The sequence below is a fragment of the Leucopleurus acutus genome, assembly GCF_964270905.1.
Source record: "Leucopleurus acutus genome assembly, chromosome: 15".
Classification (NCBI taxonomy): Eukaryota; Metazoa; Chordata; class Mammalia; order Artiodactyla; family Delphinidae; genus Leucopleurus; species Leucopleurus acutus.
In genome coordinates this window covers 20,750,907-20,773,591 of record NC_139157.1, presented here as the reverse complement: position 1 = coordinate 20,773,591, position 22,685 = coordinate 20,750,907, and the positions used below count along the sequence as shown (strand labels likewise).

At 42.4% G+C, this 22,685-nt stretch overlaps 1 protein-coding gene across 1 annotated transcript in view; it reads left to right on the top strand.

Annotated features, from left to right (window-relative positions):
• Positions 1-2,992: 2,992 nt before the first annotated feature.
• The window catches only part of STX11 (syntaxin 11), a 39,443-nt gene continuing 19,750 nt past the window's right edge, over positions 2,993-22,685 (top strand). The window contains exon 1 of the mRNA XM_082855570.1: positions 2,993-3,185. The gene's annotated coding sequence lies outside the window, so the exon portion shown is untranslated. The remainder of the gene's footprint in view (positions 3,186-22,685) is intronic.

Genomic DNA, 22,685 nt, shown 5'->3' with positions numbered 1-22,685 from the left:
AGGCTCAGTGGCCATGGCTCACGGGCCCAGCCGCTCTGCGGCATGTGGGATCTTCCCGGACCGGGGCACGAACCCGTGTCCCCCGCATCGGCAGGCAGACTCTCAACCACTGCGCCACCAGGGAAGCCCCAAAATGGAACTCTTTAGTTCCCCACAAACCTCCCCTCCCCTCCCTCAACCTCCACAACTTACTTCCCAGTTAGTCTTCCCCACCTCTGCATAAAGAACCTCTTTTCTTCTGGTTGCTCCAAGGAAAAACCTGGACTCATCCTTGACTCCTCTCTCACCCCACCCAATTAGTCAGCCAGTCCTGTCAGCCCCTCCTTGGGAACAGATCCGGAGCCTGCCCATTCTCACCAGCTCCACTGCCATGGCATTGTGTCAGTCAGGGTTTCCCAGAGAAAGAGAACAAATAGGGGATATATCTATATCTATACTGAGAGATTGGACTGTATTATAAGGAACTGGCTCATGTAATTATGGAGTCTGAGAAGTCCCAGGGTCTGCAGGTGGCAAGCTGGAGACCCAGAAAAGGTGGTGGTATAAGTCCAGCCTGAGTCTGAGGGCCTGAGAAGCAGGAGAGTGAATGACCTGAGTTCCAGTTTGAGGTCAAGTCTGAAGTCAGGAGAAAACTGATGTCCTAGCTCGAAGACAGTCAGGCCTAGGGAGAACAAATTCCCCCTTATCCTGCCTTTTGTTCTATTCAGGCCTTCAACAGATGACATGAGGCCCACCCACACAGGGGAGGACAATCTGCTTTACTCAGTCTATGGATTCAAATGCTAATCTCATCTAGAAACACCCTCACAAACATACCCAGAATAATGTTTAACCAAATACCTGGGCAACGCAGGCCTAGTCAAGGTGACATGTAAAATTAACCATCACAGCTTCCTAACTGGCTGGCCTACTTCCATTCTTGTCCCTTAATCTATCCTCAACACAACAGTGGGTTGAAAAAAAAAAGCCACATCAGGTCATACCTCTGTTAAAATTTTTTCAATGTCTTCCCTTCTCAATAAAAGTAAAATTTAAAAACTATCATGACCACCAAGGCCTTACATGCTCTATTGCCCACCCCAGTTCCACCACCTATCACTCTTCCCTCATTCATTCTGTTCCACCCACACTGATATTACTCCAAGAAGCCAAGCATGCTCCTGCCTCAAGGCCTTTACATCTGCAGATCCCTTGGCTTGAAATGGTCTTAACCCAAATATCCACACTGCTTCCCCCCCTCAACAGTTTTATCTTAGAGGCCTTTGCAATAAACCTATTTTCTTCAGTTTATTATAGTACCCCTTCATCTCTCTTACTTTGCTTTACTTTGAAACTAAACTTTATTTTTTTAGAACGCTTTTAGATTTACAGAAAAATTACAAAGATAATATAGGGAGTTTCCATAACCCTCATTCCCATTTTTCCCTATTATCACCATTGTACAATTAGTATGGTACATCATCACAACTCATGAACCAGTCTTGATACTTAATTACGAACGAAAGCCCATACTTTATTGAGATTTCCTTAGTTTTTACTTAGAGGCCTGTTTCTGTTCCAGGATCCCATCCAGGACACCACATACATTTAGTTGTCAGGTTTCCTTAGGATCCTCTAGGCTCCTTGTTTTGTTATGACATTCACAGCTTTGAGAAATATCGGTCAGGTATTTTGTAGGATGTCCTGGAATTTGCCTGTTTTTCTTATGACAAGACTGGGGTTATGGGTTTCTGGGAGGAAGATCACAGAGATAAAGTGCCACTTTCATCACATCATATCAGGAGCACATACTATCAATATGATTTATGACCGTTAACGTCCCCCTTGATCACCTGGCTGAGGTAGTGTTTTTCAGATGTTCCCATTGTAAAGCTACTCTTTTCCCGCCTTTTCCATATTGTATTTCTGGGGAGAAAGTCACTATGAGCCCCTTGTACTTAAGGAGTGGGAAGTTAGGCTTCTACTCCTTGAGGGTGGAGTATCCGCACAAGTTACTAGGAATTCTTCTGAAGGAGAGCCTATCTCTTTACCACTTCTCTATCCAACCATTTATTGCTATGGACTCATGGCGGGGGAGGTTGTTTTGGGGTTTTTTGTTTGTTCTTACTTCAGGTTGTAATCTAATACTACTTCATTTTGTTGTTCAAGTTGCTCCTCCTTTGGCTTTGGGAGCTCTTTCTGTTGGCTCCTGCATTTCTTTGACATTCCCCATCAATGTAGGTCTTTTTTTCACCCCCCTTTTTGAGCACTTTCTAACTTTTTAAGCCTCAGCCTTATTTTTCAAGATACCACTAACCTCACATGATAAACACTTTATCTGTTCATGTTTCCTCACTGGAATGCCGGGTCCTTGAGGGCAATGTCTTGGCGGTGCTTTTGGCCACGCAGTATCCTCAGCACTTGTGTGGACGCTAGGTTAGTAGCGAACGAACGAATGAATGAATGAACCGGGCTGGCGTTTAAAGCTCACTGAAAAGGGCTGAATCCGGGTGGGTTCTGGGAAGGCGGTGCTCAGCCTCGGGGGGACCCGCAGCCTCCTCGCCGGCCTCCGACAGGGTCGCGCGGCAGGTGCAGAGCCGGCCGCAGCCCCTCTCAGTCACCCCAGCACTCAGAACCGCGCGGGAAACGCACCGGCACGGCCAGCAAACGTCACCAGCGCAGGGGGATCCCGGCGAAAAGTCCCGCGCCTTTGGGCCACGGCCCCGGCGCTGGGGGGCGGCCAAGGAGGAGGTGGCTAGGAAAAGGGGTTACGTGCCTCGGGCGGCGCACTCCGCGGCTCTCAGCTCCTCCGCCCAGAGCATCCGGGAGCGCACAAGAGTGGGAGGAAGCGGAAGCGAGAGCGGGAGGGGTCCCAGTGGTTCGGAGCACCCTGGCTGCTGGCGGGGCGGGGTAGGGCAGGGTGGGGCGGGGCGGGGCGGGGCGCGCGGGGATCCGGCGCCGCCGTCCGGGGGCGGGGCCTGGTCCCGTACTGTGGGAACTTCCGACGCCCGGGGTGCCGGGCTGGCGCCCAGATGCGGCGGTGGCAGCGGCGCGGAGCTGGGGCGGTCGCAGTGGAGCTGCTGGAGGCGCCGGGAGCCCATCCGCCAGGAGTCGCGCCACGGGTTTCCATCCCCGCCTGGCGCCCAGCGTGGCACGGGCTCCCACTGGAGAGGGCTTCTCGGTTCGCACGCGCGGTCCCGTTCCTGGTTTGTGTTTCTCCCCTTGGGTCTCTTTTTCTCTCGTTCACCGCCCCTAGGAACGAGGACGCGCCCCGCTAGGCTGTGCGCTGAGAGCTGTGGGGCGACTCGCTTGGTCGGGGACACGAGGGATGCCTTTGGGGGGATGTCGGGTCTCTTGCCGCCTCTCGGCACGTCGGGGAACACGGCATTTGGGTTCCTAATACCGAGCGGAGTGATTGCTTTTTCTCCCAGTGGACAAGGGACTGCGCATTTAGGGCTTCATAGAAATGATTTCAGAGGTAACCAGTTGTAGGCTTCCCTTATACAGTATCCAGCCAAGACTACTTTTGTTTTTGAGTCGAAAGGCTGATTTTTTTAAAAAAAAAATTAGTTGAGGCATTACTTCGGTTTGATCATCTCTTCACTTCCTATTAGGTTGCACTTTCTCAAAAATACCAGAATGGGGACTTCTTGACTTGAACTTGGCAGTATGACTCAGGAGCCAAGAAATACGGAGAAGTTGATACTGCCTTGAAATAGTTCCTTCCAAGTCCACATAAGACTGTTTTCTTTTTAGAAGAATGGGGACAACAGGTAGTGGCAGCGCGTAGAAGCACCACACCGTCCCGAGAGGGAATTCTATCTAGACTCGGCTCATAGTAGCCAAGATCTGTATTACTTCCTGTGGTTCTCATGCACTTGTTTAAGCCGTTTCTCAGCAAAGGGAGGAGTTGTTATTTCCACACGGGTATCCAAAAATGAGTCATAGCGCTACTCTCTTAATTGTGAGACTTTGTTAATGAACTTTTGAAAAGTGAGGTTTGCTCTGGCTGTATTTAAAATAAGATTAAGATGTGAAATGCAGGCGCTGCTAAACTGGGGCTGGTGGTATAGGAAGTAACAGTTTAAAGTTTTGTTTCCAAGAGCACCTGATGGTACAGCATACCAGCTAGGGTCACTAGACTGATGTAAGATAACCATTAAAATCATGTGCTTTGCCACAGAGGCCCAAGAGAAAATTAATTTCACTCTTCAATAACTGGTTTGTTATTACTTTCATTGAGATGGTGTTGTAGAAGTATGTCACATTACCTGGTGATTGTATGTCACTCTGAATCATATTTTGGACAGTTTGTCTTTAGTAAGTTAGTGCCACATGAAAAGTTGTGAAGATGGTGGATACCAATTGGAGCTAAGAAATTAAAATGTTGAAGCTGATAGGTCTGTTGCAGCAGGTTAGCAGCTCTTAGGAAGGGACACAATAGAGAAGTGGACAGCATCACTGTTGGAGCTGAGTTGAGCTGAATTCAGCCCAGCAGACAGTCATTGGGCACCTTCTCTGTGCCAGTCTCTTTACCGAGCTCTGGTTATACAGTTGAGAATAAGACAGGATCTTGCTGACAAGAGCCCTAAAGACTGGTGTAGAAGCCTGGCAAATCCACTGCAAAATCTAATAGAAGGAGGTAAGTGCAATGACAGATCTATGCCCACAGTAGAGCCTCTGTCCCAATATGACTGAAGTTCTTGCAGATCTGGGATTTTCAATGAAGTGCGTCATCATTTCTGGAAGAACGAGGAAGGTTTTGGGTTTAATCATCTACTTGTCTTTGTAGGCAGCCTGTTGAGCTTATTCGTCAGTGTTTCATTCAATACGTGATTTAAAAATATATTAATTAGAAAGGCATGATTTTTAGAGATTCTGAATTGACTATATTTCATGTTATCTAATAACCATGTAAAAATAAGTCTAGCCTGTTATTACCCCTAGACGGTCACAGGCATTTTTAAGTGACTGATTAATGGCATAAAAACGTTATAACTCTATATTGAAGCAACTTTCTGATCACTGTTTTTTATAGTTCAAATCAACCTTTTCTAACGCATTATAGCTGTATGACTCAAAATGAGTAAATCCACTGTTGGGACTGGAATCATGCTGAGGTGCTTTTGGACCTGATACCAGAATATATTCAATTTCTCCAATTCCGTAAGATATCCAACTAGTGACGGAAACAGTGGTAAATTGGAGACAACTTTACCTTAATTTCCATACTTTATTTCTCTCTCAAGAGCGTCAAAATTACTTTTTCTATGAGAAAGGGTTGAGTGTGATCTTCATCATTGTACTCCCTGAACTTGGCACAGGCTTCAGTCATGAGAAGTGTTAGACAGTAAGTATTCATTAAATAATGAACCTTAATGTAAGAGGAGGAGTCATCAGCGGATGGAGGACTAGACCACCCAGCAGAAGGATCAGCCTGTTTGGGGGTGGACACCAGCTGGGGAGGGGCCTGGAGAGACAGGCTGGGCCAGGTCACGAAGGTCCGTGTGTCATGTAGGAGCTCAGAGTTTATCCTGTAAAGGACTTTAGTCAATCGAATGATATTGTCAGATACCTGTTTTAAAAAGACAACTTAGAGTCAAGAGAGAGAATAGATTGAATGAGAGTGGCACTGGCCTTAGGGAGACACAGAGGAGATTGTTGTAATATTCAAGATGAGAAATTAAAGAAGGCTCGAGTCAAGTAGTGACAGTGAGGAATGGAAAAGAGGGAAGGAGCTGCCAGATGTTCAGTAGGTGGAACCTGGCCACAGAACCCAGAAGTGGGCAATGAGGGAGAGGGAGGAGGTTAGGATGACTCCCGCGTTTCTAGTTAATGACTAAGGTAGGAACATAAATGGAAGAGTTGGTTTGGTTTCAAGGTTGATGAGGATCTCACACAGCGTTTGGCATATAGTCAGTACTCGTGAAACATTTTTGAATGAATACTAACAATAACTAAAGTTTATTGAGTGCGTATTATGTTCTAGGCACTATTCTAGGCTCATTACGTGAATCAAGTCTTTTACTCCTTATTGCAATTCTGTGAGGTAGGTACTATAGTTAACTACTTTTCACTGGTGAAGGAAGTGCAGTGTTAGTAATTGTCAGAGCCAGGAAATTGATCCCAAGCATCAGGCTCCAGACCTTGCTTGCTTTTAAAAATTTTTTTGATATGATTTTTATTTTATATTAGAGTTGATTTACAATTTTGTGTTAGTTTCAGGTATACAGCAGAGTGATTCAGTTATACATATATCGATTCTTTTTCAGATTCTTTTCCCACATAGGTTATTACATAATATTGAGTAGAGTTCCCTGTACTATACAGTAGGCCCTTGTTGATTATCTATTTTATATATAGTAGTATGTATATGTTAATCCCAAACTCCCAATTTATCCTTCCTCCTCACCTTTCCCCTTTGCAGACCTTGCATTCTTAACCACTCTGCTCTGATACGGTATCTTTATGAATGAACGAGTGAATGAATGAATGAATGAATGAATGATGTTTTAGACACTGTGGTGAACTCAAAGTAGAGTCACTCTCCTGATCCTGACAATTCTCCCTCAACCAGGAATAGCCCAACCAATACATGAGATGGGGCTCCCTCTGGTCCTATTGTGCTGTGGCACCCCTCCCACCCCCCCACCTTCACCCCAAGAAATACCTGGTTGGTCTAGGAATAAACCTAGAATAATCAGAACATTTCTCCTGGGAATTTAAAACATTTTAATGGAGTGACCGAAGGTTCCCACAGCTTCCACACAACTGTCCTCACAGTGCCTCAGTTTAGCACTTCGTGTCTCTTAGATGCACTCAATATTTTGTTGCTAATATCTGTAGTATCGCTCCCACGGGGAAGCAGAAAGGCTGGCCAGGGGGTATTAATCTACAGAGCAGAGTCTGGTGGTAGAAGATTTACTAACAGATGCAGGCAGGTCCATAACAACTCCAGATCTTATACTCCTGGTTTAGAATCTGCCTTCTGGGGCCATTTTGTTCTGGTTTTACCCCAAAGCAGGTACTTACCAGCCCCTCCTGCTTCTAACTTCCAGAATCTTGGTAAGTGAAGCTGGCCCTGCTGGGTCCCCTGTTTTCTTGATTTTTGCTGAGCAAAATGATTCAGGTTTCTTGGTTCGGGCCCTCATTTCTATTTTCAGGTCGATTCCTTTGGTCCCGACAAAGATATTTTTGACTAACAACCCCACCTCCCCCCCCCCCCGCAAAAAAAAATCTGACCCCAACTCTTCACTATTCTCATCATTTCATGACTCAGCCTACCTTGGCATTGAATAATTCTCTGAGTTTTCTTCAGCAAACACGGTCTAATTCTCTTTTTCCTCAGGGGCCTCTACGTTGGACCATGTAAGGATTATAGACGTTGAATTAATGTTGTACCTAAATGAATCAGCAAACTCACTGGAAGTTTGAAAATGTTCAAATATCTAAAACTAGAAGTTTTGAAATGTTTTCTCCACGTACAAACAAAATGTTTCATTCAGCATTTCTTTAGCTTTACCAGGAAATCTAGATATTTATAGTTTCTCATTATATGAGACTTGACATGAAGCCTTCCGGGGTGATGCAGCCCACATGTTTACCCCTTGGTCTAAATTCCTCTATGCCTGCCTGTAATTCATTCAGTGCTCAGAGAACAATACAGGGAAGGGTTTTGGTTAATATTTCATGTGGGTTTGTCTGGCCTCCTCATTTTGACTGTGGTTTCCCTGAGAGCGGAGAATTGCGAGAGTTAGGGGCTCTGGTAGGTCTCTAAGCCTCCGAGTGCTAACCATTCTGTGACTTTTGCTGATAATGAAACCGTCTGTCAGGGTAAGTCATTTGCTGGTCACTCCTTCTGAGTCTGTGGATACCAGACATTATCTGTGCATCTCATTCAAGTTCTTTGTAAGGCTCAATAATTTGGTAATTTTTAGTAGGGAGATGTTTTAGGATTGGTAATTTCCAGTTATCTTTCTTGAGCTAATTAAATGTTTTCAGTTAATGTACTTTTTTTTTCTTTTTAGTGGATACGGTATCAAGGTAATCCAGAAATAACAAGTTGCTTAGGAAAGTGTTCCCCATTTTGTATACCCAATTGTTTTACTTGTTTCTCTGTTCAGAGATATAAAATGACATTTCATTGCTCATTGCATAACTTTTTGGGTAATCATGTGAATTCTGACTTTTCAGAGTAGTGGAAATAACTCTCCTGCTATCTTCATATGGAAAAATAGTGAAAAAGGATTGTTGTCACTTCTGTTTCAGTTTCAGGGTTGCAGCAATGCATGTCTCACCTCCTGGGTTGTTTTTTTTTTTTAATTTTCTGTTATGTGCCTGGGTGTATTGACTAGTGACACAGATCTTTTAATTTCAGATAAAGTCAGGCACAGTGTGTAAGATGAATTGTATAATATTAGTAGATATCCCACTTCTTCCTCTCCTCTTCCCTGATTATCACATGGTAAACCAACATATAGTGATGTCAGCTGACAAGACTGTACAGTTCTTCATTACTTATGAAGTACTCTCATGGATATTTTCTCCTTTAATTCTCATAAAAGCCTGGCAAAACAGATATAATAAGTATTATTACTATTGTTGTCTGTATTCGAATTCTATAGATGAGGAAAGAGACCCTGGGAGAGATTAGGGGACCACCCAACGTTACCCAAGAAGTAAGGTGCAGAGGCCCAGTATGCTGTGCTCTCACTACTTGACTAAAAGAGGCAAGTCCAGTACCTTAGGTCAGGTTTCCTGGAAACAAACTCTGAGATTTGCACACAAGAAATTTATGAGGAGGTGCCCTGGGAATAACACTTGACAGGGAGGGAGGGCAGCAGGATTATGCAGAGGGAAGAATTAACTGCAGTGCATGTACAATGGTGGTCTCAACAGTGGGGAGCTTTGGAGGTGGGATGGCCCTTCAGAATCGTTCTGCCACCATGAAGCAAGGGAGCTGGTCACTGTATCGCCAACATCACGTGGCCTGCATTCAGGCAGAAAGTGTAATCTTGGACAAAGCAACTCCCTTTAGTCAAGGGCAATTCCTGGAGCTGTGAACCTTCCACAACCAATGTTCCTGGCAGCTGGGGAACAGGGGCCTTGGTCGTGAAGGGATCTGAGTATCACATCATCCACTACGTTTCTCTGGAAGACAGCGTTCTCTGCGAGGGCCTTGCCGTTTCTTTCTAACCCAGATCATTGCCCTGATGAGTGAAGCCCAGAAAGCTGGCATTAAGGCCCTTAAGGATTTCAGATAGCCAACCAGAGAGCAAGAAGACAGTAGCCTTAGTCCTGGGAAGATTAGTCGCAGAAGAGCCAGGTGAGGCTTGGCTAGGGTAAGTGGAGTGGGGTGCACAGTAGAGAAAGCTAACCAAACACCCAGGCTGTCCAGACCACCAACAGAAGTGCTGGTCTTTGCTGCAATTCAAGGCTTTACCCTTGTTAAATGGTAAACAATTTTGTGATATTAAGCTACATTTTCTCTCTCTTCTTTCCATCCTCCCCTTTCCCTTTTTTATAAGACTTTGACAGGCCCCAAACTGTTCCAGTGAATCTCAGTATGTAGCCTGTAGGTTATAAGATCAGAATTGCCTGAGATATTTTAAAACATCCTCTATGAACCAAGGAACAACAACAAAAAGAAAACAGAAAGGGAAGTCCAGGCCAACTTTCAAGATCTACTAGAACAGAATCTTTAAAAGTGGAGCCCATGAATCGACATTTTCAACACATTTTCCCCAGATGATTTTGATCCATGCTATGGTTTAAGACCCGTTGCCCTGAACCATTATGCCCTTGAGGGTGACCAAGCCTATTGGAATTTTTCAGATTAGCAAGAAGCCATGGGAACTGTGGAACAGAGGAGCACCTGAGCCTTAATCCCAGCAGGCTTGATATAGTGATATTCACCCCTTGTCTTTCATAGCATATTCCTGGTGTGGCCAATGGGGAGCCTGGCCCAAATTCCTTGGCTGGCTTCTGACCAGGATTGCTGGAGAGAGGCAGATGTTTCTGGCTTGGCTTTTTACTATCTTGATAACTGGGGGAGGGATGCCAAATTCCTGGAATAGTTGTAGATAAAAGTTGCGGGGGGGAATCAGTGAATTTATAAGAATCAGTAAACTTCCTAGGAGAATAAGATTTTCCAGAAAAATCTTATGCCAGATGAAACTTTGAGGTGCTGTCTTAAAGCTTTAAATGACTATCTAATAGGATGAGACAGATTAACTATGTCAGGAAAATATATTATCTGATTCATTGAAATGGGGAATAATTATTTTTCTTCAAAAGGAAAAGCACTGAATTTGAGTCCGGTCATTGTCGGAAATGTTAGTCACCTAAAGAATAATCTGGTAAAGCTCCTAGCACATATTGATATGTTTGGTTCACTCCTGCAGCACCAAATTGCTCTAGTTCCTATACCTTCAATGCTTTATGCCTTTGCTCAGGTTGTCTCTGCCTGGTCCCTTCCCCTTCTCCTTGCCCAGCTAACCCCTGTTAAACCGTTTAGAATCAGCTCAGACATCACCTTCTCTAGGAAGCCTTCCCTTCCCCTTATCCAGTTGAGTTCACCATTTTCTACTGAGCTCAGAAAGTAAACCCATATGTCCCCCTGTTATTACATTTTTTTATCATTATCCTCCCTACCAGCCTGTGAGCACCTTGAGGGCAATGACTGTCTTCTTCATCTTGGTGTACAAGACACCTAGCCTCATCAAAAAGATTGAAAGACATAATCAGTCTAGCAAGCATAGTTATTCAACAGATATTTATTGAGGCTCTTCTATTAGCTGGACATTTTGGGGTGCATGGCAAACACAGTTAAGTACAGCCCTTGACCCCATGGAGCTTATTGGCAAGCAAAGAAGACAAGCAATGAAACAATTAACAATGGAATATGATGAATATTAGGAAAGAGGAGGTATAAGAAAGTGTGAGATCATGGAGTCAGGAACGCAGCTTAATCTAAGGTCAGAGAAAGTGTCCCACTCTTATGAAACACAATTTATATAAAAATAGAAGCTATGAGCCTGGCTTTGGTTATAAGACAAGGGACCTCTTTTTAAACAAAGGAAGATCTTTTGGTCTCTGTAGTTCAAAATTGACCAATCCTTCACATGCATGTGTGTGTGTGTGCATGGTGTGTGTTTATAGTATGTGAGTGCACACACTGGCAAAGAGAGAAGAAGAAAATGACTCTTTCATTTATTGAATAAAATAGATGCTAAGGAACAGGGAAGGAAGTTTCTGTGTGTCTCTTTCAATGTGCCATTGCTAGAAGCTAATTTGTTAATATTTTAATATGTAATATACAGTAAAATGATGTAAACTTAAAGCTCTGAAAATCATGAGATTATATTACAGCTTTTTAAGAGTTAATTTTAAGAATCTGATGATTATGGCCTAGGAGGGCTCTTGACAGATTTGCCTTTGGGTCTTATTATAGACCAAGGTTGCAGAACCTTTGCTTAGAGGTCAGTGTCTGCTCTGACTTCTCATCTTTCCACTTCACTTTCTCAGCTCTGCTGAGAGAGGTTGCAGCACTTGTATTGCAGTTGGTAGCCTCTACCTGGTTTAGCAGCTCAACTCATGCTAATTCCCCAATGGATGCTAATACCATCCATTGGGGAATTCCCTGGCAGTCCAGTGGTTAGGACTTGGCACGTTCACTGCCAAAGCCCAGGTTCAGTCCCTGGTTCACAAAAAGAAAAAAAGGATACCATCCATTTGGCTGATTGCAGAGAAGGGAGGATTAAGTCATCATGGGGCAGCATTTACTAGATGTAGACGGAGGTGTAGAATGCTCTGCTGTATCTCATTTAAGTCAACATAAACATATCTGCACCATCCAGCATCTCAAAACAACGTTGATACTAAAAACTGGAATTAAAGACTATAGTGCAAGTGAAATATAACTCAGACTGGAAGTGTGATTTTTAAGTGAATGGACATGTGATGTCCTATGATGACCATTTGCAATGTTTTCTCACATCTTTACTTCCATGCTTTGGCATATTCCTTGGTATTGCAAGTAATACTCAATTTATGTTCTAATTTTTTTCTTGCTTTTACTATAAATATTATATATAGGGAGTATATGAATGGTGAGGAAATAATTCTAAACATTTGTTCTTACACTTTCTATTTTGCATAGTTCGAGCTTGGTTTATTGCTGCAGTGTAGGTGGGTAATGAGTTTAACCACTGTGAATCCAATTGAATACTTTTGTAAATTATGTCAACTTTTATGTTTTCATTGAGAATGAGAATTTTTTAATAAAAAGCTATGGTGGTGAACTGTAATATTTTTCTCCTTTTGGAAATGTAGAACTCTTTAGAGGATGAAGCTTATCCCTTAAAGAGTCAAAACTATAGTAGTGTCAACTCATCTGAACAGCTTAACAGTTTGTAGAAGAAAATTCCATGTAGTCAGCATAATTTTGTTGTTGTTTAATTAGAAAACTTCTCAAGGTATTAATTGCCCTTTGCTGAAACTTAGAGTGCCACGAACATTTTCTCCTTTCTGTTGACATCTAGATACCTACACCTACCACCGACAGCAGCATAAATACACAATAGTATTTTCAATTTTATTCTTTCCATCTAGTAACTAAAGCATCGATAAACATTGTATTGTGATTCCCCCCCCATTTTTGTCTACGTTAATAAGTCTAAATTAGTATCTTATTTTTAATTTGTATTTATTTGCTAAAGGGCAGATACTATCATTTCATATTTTTATTGAGAATATTTTATCTCCTGTGATTGTCTTTCTGTATATCGTCTTATCAGTTGAGGTTGTCTATTCACATAATTTTGTGCACCTACCTAATGTCTATTATGTTTTGTGCAAATATTTTCTTCCAATCTCGTGCTTTAATTTTTAGTATTTATCATTCTTTTTTATTGCATAGAGATTTCAAATTTTATATAATCAGATTTGGTTGTCTTTTTCTTTGAGAGTTCTTCCACAACCTCAAATCCCATAGAAAGTTATTATCCCAGAGTACTGATAAATATTCCACTTTATTTTCTAGTAATACTTCTGTTACTGATGTTTGCATTTTTAATTCTTTGATGTTCTTGAGGTATATTATGGGGTCTTTGGTAAGGATTAGAGAGAAATACATTCTTGCTAGTCAATTACATCACTCTAGTTGCTTAAATTTTTTCCTCCCCTATTATTTTTTGATGGCTGCTTCTTCGTAAACTAACATTTTATATATAATTGGTATATTTCTCCATGTTTTATTTGTGTCCATTTATCTAATTTTCAGGTTGGCAAAAGTATCACGCTTTTAATTATTGTCTTATAATAGGTGTTAATATCTGCTAGGGCTTCCCCCGCTTCACCAGTGCTGTGTTCTTTTCAATTTCTAAAAAAATTAATTATTTATTATTTGAGCTTTATTTTAGGATCACTTTCTTTTTCAGATTTTTTTTTTAAACCCTGGCAGGAATTTTGGATTTAGTTCAGTCAAAATATTAACTTGAGGAGAGTTTCAGATTCCACTTATAAATGTGTATAAGTGTTAATTCTAAAGCAGAACCTGTAAAGAGATGTTTACATGAGAAAAAGAGAGAGAAAGAAGTGAGCAGACAAGACGGAGGATTCCTAAAGAGTTTCTGCTTAGCGCCAAGCCAAACTCATAAATTCACACCATTGCCCTTTGGATTAGTGTTTTGGATATCTAGAAAGCCTTTTTTCTTCCTTTCTGCTTTCTTCCCTCCCACCCTTCTTTTCTGAGTCCCTTCCTGCCCTCCTTCTTTCCTCTTTCTCTCTCTAGTTTTTAGTTTCATCAAACTTACTCATACATAATTAGAGTCAACTAGTTCCATAAAACATTTAATGAAAAATAAAAGTCTAATGACAAAAAGTCTGTTTAATTTCCCCCTTCCGAAAGGCAACTACTTTCGACTATTTTTGCTGTTTCTTTTAGTATTTATATTCATGTCTCTAAATAACACTCTTCTGTTACTATTTCTTGATTGTTTTTTGTTTTGTTTTAGGCATGACCTATTGACTGCTCTGTATGGAAGATGGTGTTTTAGCTCATTTTCACACCTTTTCCCCAGACACGCACCCTTTCTGTCCCCTCCTCCCATCCTCCCAACACAATTCCATTCTAACTTGTTAGATCAGTATTCCATGATTTTATTTTTATGATTATGAAAATGCTAGTCACAGCTGAGCCATGTATTATATCATGATTACTTTCCTGCAACTACATAATGTTTTTTCTGGAAGTTAATTGGTTTTTATTGTTGTTGTTAGTTTCATTTACACTCACAACCTACTCAACCCCAAATTGTCTAAATCTCTGCTCCAGCAATTTTGACCCATAAGGCATTCTATCAGTTTCATTTTTCTGAAGAAATCTCTCCTGCCGCCTACTCACCTAATCTAGACAGATATCTTTTCAGCCAGGTTCATAGTTATTATCTTACAGTTTCCCTTTGCCATCATCCTGGAATGCCTTTGCCTCTTTCCTCTGTTAGAACTCATGTTAGAATTCTTTATTTTGTATATTTTCTGCTTCACTTCCTTATTTCCTGAGAAAGAGAACATAGGATATAAAAAATTTTGAGACTTTGTAAATCTGAGAGTCTTTATTCTACTCTCACATTTGATTGATGGTTTGATTGAATTCTGGGTTGAAAATACATCTTCCTCAAAAGTTTAAAAGGCATTGTTCCATTAGCTTTTTTTAAAATAAATTTTTATTTATTTTTATTTTTGGCTGTGTTGGGTCTTCATTGCTGAGCGCGGGCTTTCTCTAGTTGCGGCAAGCGGGGGCTACTCTTCGTCATGGTGCTTGGACTTATTGCAGTGGCTTCTCTTGTTGCGGAGCACGGGCTCTAGGCATGCAGGCTTCAGTAGTTGTGGCTCGCAGGCTCAGCAGCTGTGACTTGTGGGCTCTAGAGTGCAGGCTCAGTAGTTGTGGCACACGGGCCCAGCTGCTCCGTGGCATGTGGGATCCTCCCGGACCAGGGCTCGAACCTGTGTGCCCTGAATTGGCAGGCGGATTCTTAACCACAGTGCAACCAGGGAAGTCCCATGTTCCATTAGTTTTAAGTGTTTTGACCTTTAATGTTTTGTAGGTGATCTGTTTCTCTCTCTCTCTTTCTCTCTCCTTGTATAATGTCCTCTCTCTGCAATTCCTATTATTTGGAATTTGAACTTAAAGGATTGGACCCCTAAATTCCTCATCTTTTCTGTTATTTTTTACTTCTTTTTCTTTCTTTCTACTTTATGGAAAATGGTCTTCCATTCTTCTGCCTATAGGACATAGGTCAGTGTGCTGGATGGTAGGTGAACAGAGGGCTTGGAGGTCCAACATTCCCTATAAAAACATTCACTTAATCCTCCTCTCTCCAGGTGGGTATCTCTAACCCAGTCTACATTCAGAGTCTAGACTTGCTCCTCTCCTGCCAGGGTAGGACAGGGGATGGTGGATACACTCACTTGTTAACAAGGCTTCTCACCAAACGTATTTGTTGTTACCCCGCCACCATCACCTCGTTTTCCATAAGTACTCTGCCTTCAATTCTGGTTCCTGAACCTTTGAGTACTTATTTATGGTGTAATCATTTCTTGGCCTTCTCCACTCTTTGCTTAGGATTCAACTTTCTTGTATCTGCTGGGCTAGTTGTCACTGCCCATTTGCTTTACGACTTCCAAAATTTTGTTGCTGCTCCCTTCTATCTTGTTTTTTACCTCATTGGTGTATGCCTTTTCAAAAGTTCCTTTAGTGGAATTTTGGAAGGGAACAAAAGTAATGTTTAATTTGCCATTTTACCCACAATATAGGTCTTCTTTAAACATACAAGTGTGTTTTCTGGATTGAGTAGTATGTTAAGCTACTAGCACATAAGAACAGATACATTCATCAAAATAGCTATTTACTGCCTTAAAAAAGTAGAGGATGGAACATAGGATTGGGATGTTTAAGTGGGCAAGCTTTTTCTTTTTTTTTTTAATTAATTAATTTTTTGGCTGTGTTAGGTCTTCATTGCTGCACACAGGCTTTCTCTAGTTGCGTCGAGCAGGGGCTACTGTTCGTCGTGGTGCGTGGGCTTCTCATTACAGTGGCTTCTCTTGTTGCGGAGCGCAGGCTCAGTAGTTGTGGCTCGTGGGCTTAGTTACTCTGCAGCATGTGAGATCTTCCCGGACCAGGGCTCGAGCCTTTGTCCCCTGCACTGGCAGGCGGATTCTTAACCACTGCGCCACCAGGGAAGTCCCAAGTTTTTTGTCTTTTTTTTTTATTTTAATATGTATTTATTTATTTGGCTGCGCTGGGTCTTAGTTGCAGCATGCGGAATCTTTCAGTTGCGGCATGCAGGATCTAGTTCCCTGACCAGGGATCGAACCCGGGTGCCCTGCATTGGGAGCTTGGATTCTGAGCCACTGGACCACCAGGGAAGTCCCTAAGTGGGCAAGTTTTGAATTTGGATAGGGATTGGGAGGGGTGAGATATCTCTGGTTGCAGGGCAGGATGACGTGGCCATAGTGGAGTTTCTTTGGGCCAGGACAGACTAAGGGCAGTGAAGTTAAAAGTGAGTAGCTCTCATTTACAGATTTTCCTGTTGATAGTTACGGAGAGTGTGTATGTTTACCAACATGAGTAAAACCATAAGTATCATGTGAGAAAATACTTGCCTTTGTTGAGAACTCACTCACTGTGTCTCAGGCACCTTACTGAGCACCCCTGGAGACTGATAGTGTTTTTCCAATTTGCTGAGAGCTGGGAATCCACTGCAGGTTTATTCGACTTTGCAGCATGATTTAAATTCTAAGCTGTTATATCTTCATGTCATAGATGACACCAGTTATTGAAATTCAGAAAAATTTTGTAATTACACAGACAATTGAAGATGTATTTCCCTCATTGTCTTCATAGTTATGTCTTTAAATTGTTGAGAATGAGCAAGTTGCATAAGTTTAGTTTCAGCTATACCTGTATTTTAAATATTTCAAAAGTCTTATTTCACATTTTTGAAATTTTCATTTATGTCTTTAAAAATGCTTTCTGGGCTTCCCTGGTGGCGCAGTGGTTGAGAATCTGCTTGCCAATTCAGGGGACACGGGTTCGAGCCTTGGTCTGGGAAGATCCCACATGCCGCGGAGCAACTAGGCCCGTGAGCCACAACTACTGAGCCTGCGCGTCTGGAGCCTGTGCTCCGCAACAAGAGAGGCCGCGATAGTGAGAGGCCCACGCACCGCGATGAAGAGTGGCCCCCGCTTGCCACAACAGGAGAAAGCCCTCGCACAGAAACGAAGACCCAACACAGCCATTAATAAATAAATTTTTTAAAAAAAAGCTTTCTATAAACATTTTTTGCTTATCTAAAATATATATATATATATATTTATATATATATTTTTCTTTTCTTTTCTTTTTGCGGTACGCGGACCTCTCACTGTTGTGGCCTCTCCCGTTGCGGAGCACAGGCTCTGGACGCGCAGGCTCAGCGGCCATGGCTCACGGGCCCAGCCGCTCCGCGGCATGTGGGATCTTCCCAGACCGGGGCACGAACCCGTGTCCTCTGCATCGGCAGGCAGACGCTCAACCACTGCGCCGCCAGGGAAGCCCTAAATTATATATTTTTAAAGGACTGAGACCATGACTCTTTTGCCCACTGAGTTAACCTCATCCCCTCTTATTTCCTGGCACATAGTACAATAGATACTCACAAAATACCTGTTGAATAAACACATGAAAGTGTCTGTCCCAGTAGCTTGTGCAGGCATATGTGTCCTGAAGATGTGCACAAGAACATTAAATCACATAGTCTATTTCATGAATATTACTTAGAAGCTAGTTAACACAGTGCCCAACTTGGTTTATCTAACAAGATGCCATGATTTCTATACTCTTGAATATATTTTAGTTAATACAATTGAGATTTTTAAAAAATATAATGTTAAAATCTTATTACAGTATAATGAATGCTCAACAGAAAAGTGAAAGGTATGATATTTAAAATTGTATGTGTTGGGCTTCCCTGGTGGCGCAGTGTTTGGGAGTCCACCTGCCGATGCAGGGGACATGGCTTCGTGCCCCAGTCCGGGAGGATCCCACATGCCGCGGAGCGGCTGGACCTGTGAGCCATGGCTGCTGAGCCTGGGCGTCCGGAGCCTGTGCTCTGCAACGGGAGAGGCCGCGACAGAGGCCCGCGTACCGCAAAAAAAAAAAAAAAATTGTATGTGTTTCATGGTTGCTGGTAATTATTCTACATGGATATTGATAGTTTCTTCATGAGAGAACAAATAAAGTTATTCTTTTTTTTTTTTTTTTTTTTTGCGGTACACGGGCCTCTCACTGCTGTGGCCTCTTCCGTTAAGGAGCACAGGCTCCGGACGCGCAGGCCCAGCGGGCATGGCTCACGGGCCCAGCTGCTCCGTGGCACGTGGGATCTTCCTGGTCCAGGGCACGAACCCGTGTCCCCTGCATCGGCAGGCGGATTCTCAACCACTGTGCCACCAGGGAAGCCCCAGTAAAGTTATTCTTTAGCTATAGAATTTTCTGCAGTTTTGGTCGGATAGGAGGTTATCCCCTGATTCCAATTATGAAAGTTACCAATTACCACTGCAATGATGCAGCATCTCTTTAATACAAAATAGAAGCTCAGATATAAGGGAAATTTAAAATTCTGTTAATATTAAAAAATCTGTAAGATTATATTTTTGGTGTTGATTCTATATTAGTAATAAGCAACACAACTGCTATGTGGAACAGTTTATATTGGGGTAAATGTATAAGAAATTTGGTCAGCTTCTGCTTTTTAGTTTGTCAGTTTTGTTTTCAAAAAGTTGTTATTTGTCTTCTTTGATAAGTGTAATGTGAGATATTCCCTTCAAATTTCATTATGATAAATGAGTTTGTTTCCTTGGACATCTTGTATACAGTAAATGCAAGGCATTTAACTCATACTTTGCTGAGGTTCTGAGTGAATATAGGGCATTAATATTCTGTCACTTGAGTTAGGAATAATATAGAAACTGATATTAGAATAGTTGTTGGGTTTTACAGTATCATTTAAAATCACTTGGTCTGCACATGTTTCTTAAGGAGTAGTACTTGTAGTATTTTAAATGAACTACCTGGTGAAATAAACTGATTATGAGTGGCAACTGTGCAAAATAATAACTCCTAACACCATGTTTGTAAACGACGTTTAAATTTACAGAGTGCTTTTATATACATTATCTACCTCATTTACTGATCAAAAAAGAAACCCTTATGAGATAGTGTCATTGCCAATTTACAGATGGAGAAACTGACACTCAGAGATATGAAATGTCTCGCTCTACTTTATACAGCTAGAGAAGGAAACGGGGAGCAGTCCTCTGACACCCAGGGGAGTGCTTTTTCTTGCACGCGCCACATTTGTTTTCAGGACTCAAGCCAGTTAGCTGATGAGCAAGACTTCTTCCCAGTATGTTCCTGGAAAGCAAAACAAACACCGCTCCCCCACGAGCAACAAAACCTCATGGGGTGGGGAATGGGGCTTACCTCTGTGAGACGTTTATGAGGGAGATGTTCGAAGGATGTTTACTGAATTAAAATTGTTCATCTGTTCCCACAAGAAAACCTAGCCACTGACTTTACAAACCCTGAGTCCTGAACATAGCAGTCCTCAGACTGGCTTAGGCACTTCAAGACTCAGTCTCCCAAGTGTGTGGAATTGGAGTAACCGCTTTGGGATTCTTAAGTGTGAAAGTAAAACATGAGGATTCTCTCTCTTTTTTAAAGAATTTCCTTTCCCTTTCCAGGTTGCCCTCGGTGTTCCTTTTTACCTGATACCACCTGCACGAAAATGTTGGTGGTGGAAAGTATGGTGCTACCTGCCCTATAGCCCTGCATCCCTGAGGGGTCCCCTGGCAGGAGGAAACCCAGAGAACTCTTGCAGTTTACGAGGAAAATGTTCCATAGTTCACAGTATCAGGGTCAGTTCTTCTGGATGCTGTCTCTTAAGAATTCACAACTTTCTAGATTAGAAAAGAGTCTGGAAGAATATGTATTAGCCTTTTATCATTGGTTATTTTATAGTCATTTTATATAGTGGTATTAAACGATGAGACATGTTTACTTTCCATGTAAAACAATTCTGTCATTGGATTATTTCTTCTTTTCAAAGAGCAAGGGTTGCATTCATACTCAGAAAAAAAGGAATTTTTACAAAAAAGAGTTGGAAAAAAAAGTTATTGAAAACCTTAAACAATCTGGTGACCCACAGGTATTAGTGTTCACTTACGATTATGAGATGAGTAACAAACTGTTAGTGATAAACTGTTAGCAGTATATCAACAAATGCACTATTTATACTAATAGTTACTGAATCTGCATTCATTTTTTGAGTAAATTAAAATCACAGAATAGACGATAATCGGGCGCATATACAGAGTGCTTACTGTCTGCTGGGCACTCTTCTAAGAGCTTTACCTGGATTATCTCATTTAATTCTCTTCCTCATCTTACGCAGTTGGTATTTATACATGTGGAAGATAAGGCAGAGAGAAGGTGACTGCAAGGAAATGTGACATCAGCAGACATTTGAAAAGCACTTATCTATTAGGAATCGCCCTCTCTTACTGCTGGGAACCCTGAAGCCAGTGAGAGAGCCCAGGTTAGTCCCAGGGGTGGCAGAGTTTGTCTTCTTAGGCTGGACACTTAGCCACTTTCTTCCACTGCCCTGAGTGGATGTGGAATTCTAACCAGATTCTACAACTGAGAAGCAGTATCCTGATTACCTTAAACACTCTGAAAGACTAGTAGGGTCTTAATCCACTTCTAATGTTCCTTAGGAACCTGGTACACATTACACTAATTTTTATTCTTTTTCATTTGTTAGCAAGAATTGTCTCTGGTTCAGTCTTGGATGACAAAGGGAGGTTTGGAATATGGCAGGAGAGTCGTGTTTGGAAGTTGTATTTTGCCTAACTGGTGTTCTTTACTTTAGTGATCTGAACAATAGATTTGTGATACACTTAACTATCTACCTCCATTTCAAAACTGGCTTTTCAAGTTTTCAGAACCTCTTATCACACTGAAACTCAGCCAAGGTTAGAACTGCCTAGTATCTCTGTGCTGTCCTGCCCCCACTGCTCAAGAACCCCGATTTAGCATACTGCATTATCAAACAGCTTCTGCAGAATCTTGCTTGTGGAGGCTGCTTGTGTATGAGATAATCTTTTTTTAGCATCTTTTTTTTTTCTCCTCACCATGCTTATGACCATATTCCTCAAAAGGAGAGGAAGACTGTCCTCAGACGTGTTAAGAAACACATGCTCCTTTTATGTGTATGCTTTACATTAACGTTTGTATACAATATGAATAGAAAATTGTAAATGTATACTGAATCAAAATCCAGGTGTGTACTTAGGCCATGATCATCAAGTAGGTGTCATATATCAACAGGACAATTATTATGTTTGTGTGTTTTGTTTTTTTTTTTCCGGTACGCGGGCCTCTCACTGCTGTGGCCTCTCCCGTTGCGGAGCACAGGCTCCGGACGCGCAGGCTCAGCGGCCATGGCTCACGGGCCCAGCCGCTCCGCGGCATGTGGGATCTTCCCAGACCGGGGCACGAACTGCATCGGCAGGCGGACTCTCAACCACTGCGCCACCAGGGAAGCCCATGTTTGTGTTTTTTAATTGTAGCAGTGAACTCTGTTCATTGCAATGAATGCAGCAGCATTTACTTTCCAAAAATTATGATTGATCCATGAGTCTCATCGTCCTCCTAGGTCCTGTTTAAGAAGAACACACATCTTGGGGTATAGAGAAAGCTAAAGAGGGGTGTATCAGTTAGCTTTGTCAGGGTAACAAACCATCACCAAATCACGACTTGTTATCTCTTATGGTTATGAGGGTTAAATGAGATAATCTATGTAAAACTTCTACCACAGTAGCTGGCAGAAAGTAAATACTGAGTGCTTCTTCCAATGGCCTCACTTGGGCTCAGTCATGCAGATGGAGCGGTGGGTCACCTGGGGGCTGGCCTCTCTTTGCATATGATCATCATCCTCCAGGAGGCTAGCCTGAGCTTCCACACATAGAGCTTTCAGTGCTCTTAGTAGTAAGAGGGGACAAACCCCAGTATGCTAGTGCTATTCAAGCCTCTGCTTGCAGCATGTTTTCTGTTGTCCTCTCGGTCAAAGAAAGTCTCACGGCCAAACCCAGATTGGAAGAGTAGAGAAATTGATGCTACTTTTTTTTTTTTGAGAATTATACTTTTTGTTTTAATACAAATAATGTAAGCATGCATTCATATAAGTATATAGATTGACAGTTAGCTTTTTCCCCTCAACTAAAGAACTATTAAAAACACTTTGCCAGGGCTTCCCTGGTGGCACAGTGGTTGAGGGTCCGCCTGCCGATGCAGGGGACGTGGGTTCGTGCCCCGGTCCGGGAGGATCCCACATGCCACGGAGCGGCTGGGCCCGTGAGCCATGGCTGCTGAGCCTGCGCGTCCAGAGCCTGTGCTCTGCAACGGGAGAGGCCACAACAGTGAGAGACCCGCGTACCGAAAAAGAAAAACAACAACGAAAAACACTTTGCCAGACAGAACCAGTGAATATGTTGACCACTGCTCAACACAGACTGGTCTCCTTTTCTTCCATGTGCTCCCCAGGTTCTGTTGCACCTTCTCTTCTAGGGGTACCCCACTTATTTCCAGGGCTCTGACTTTCCTAGCC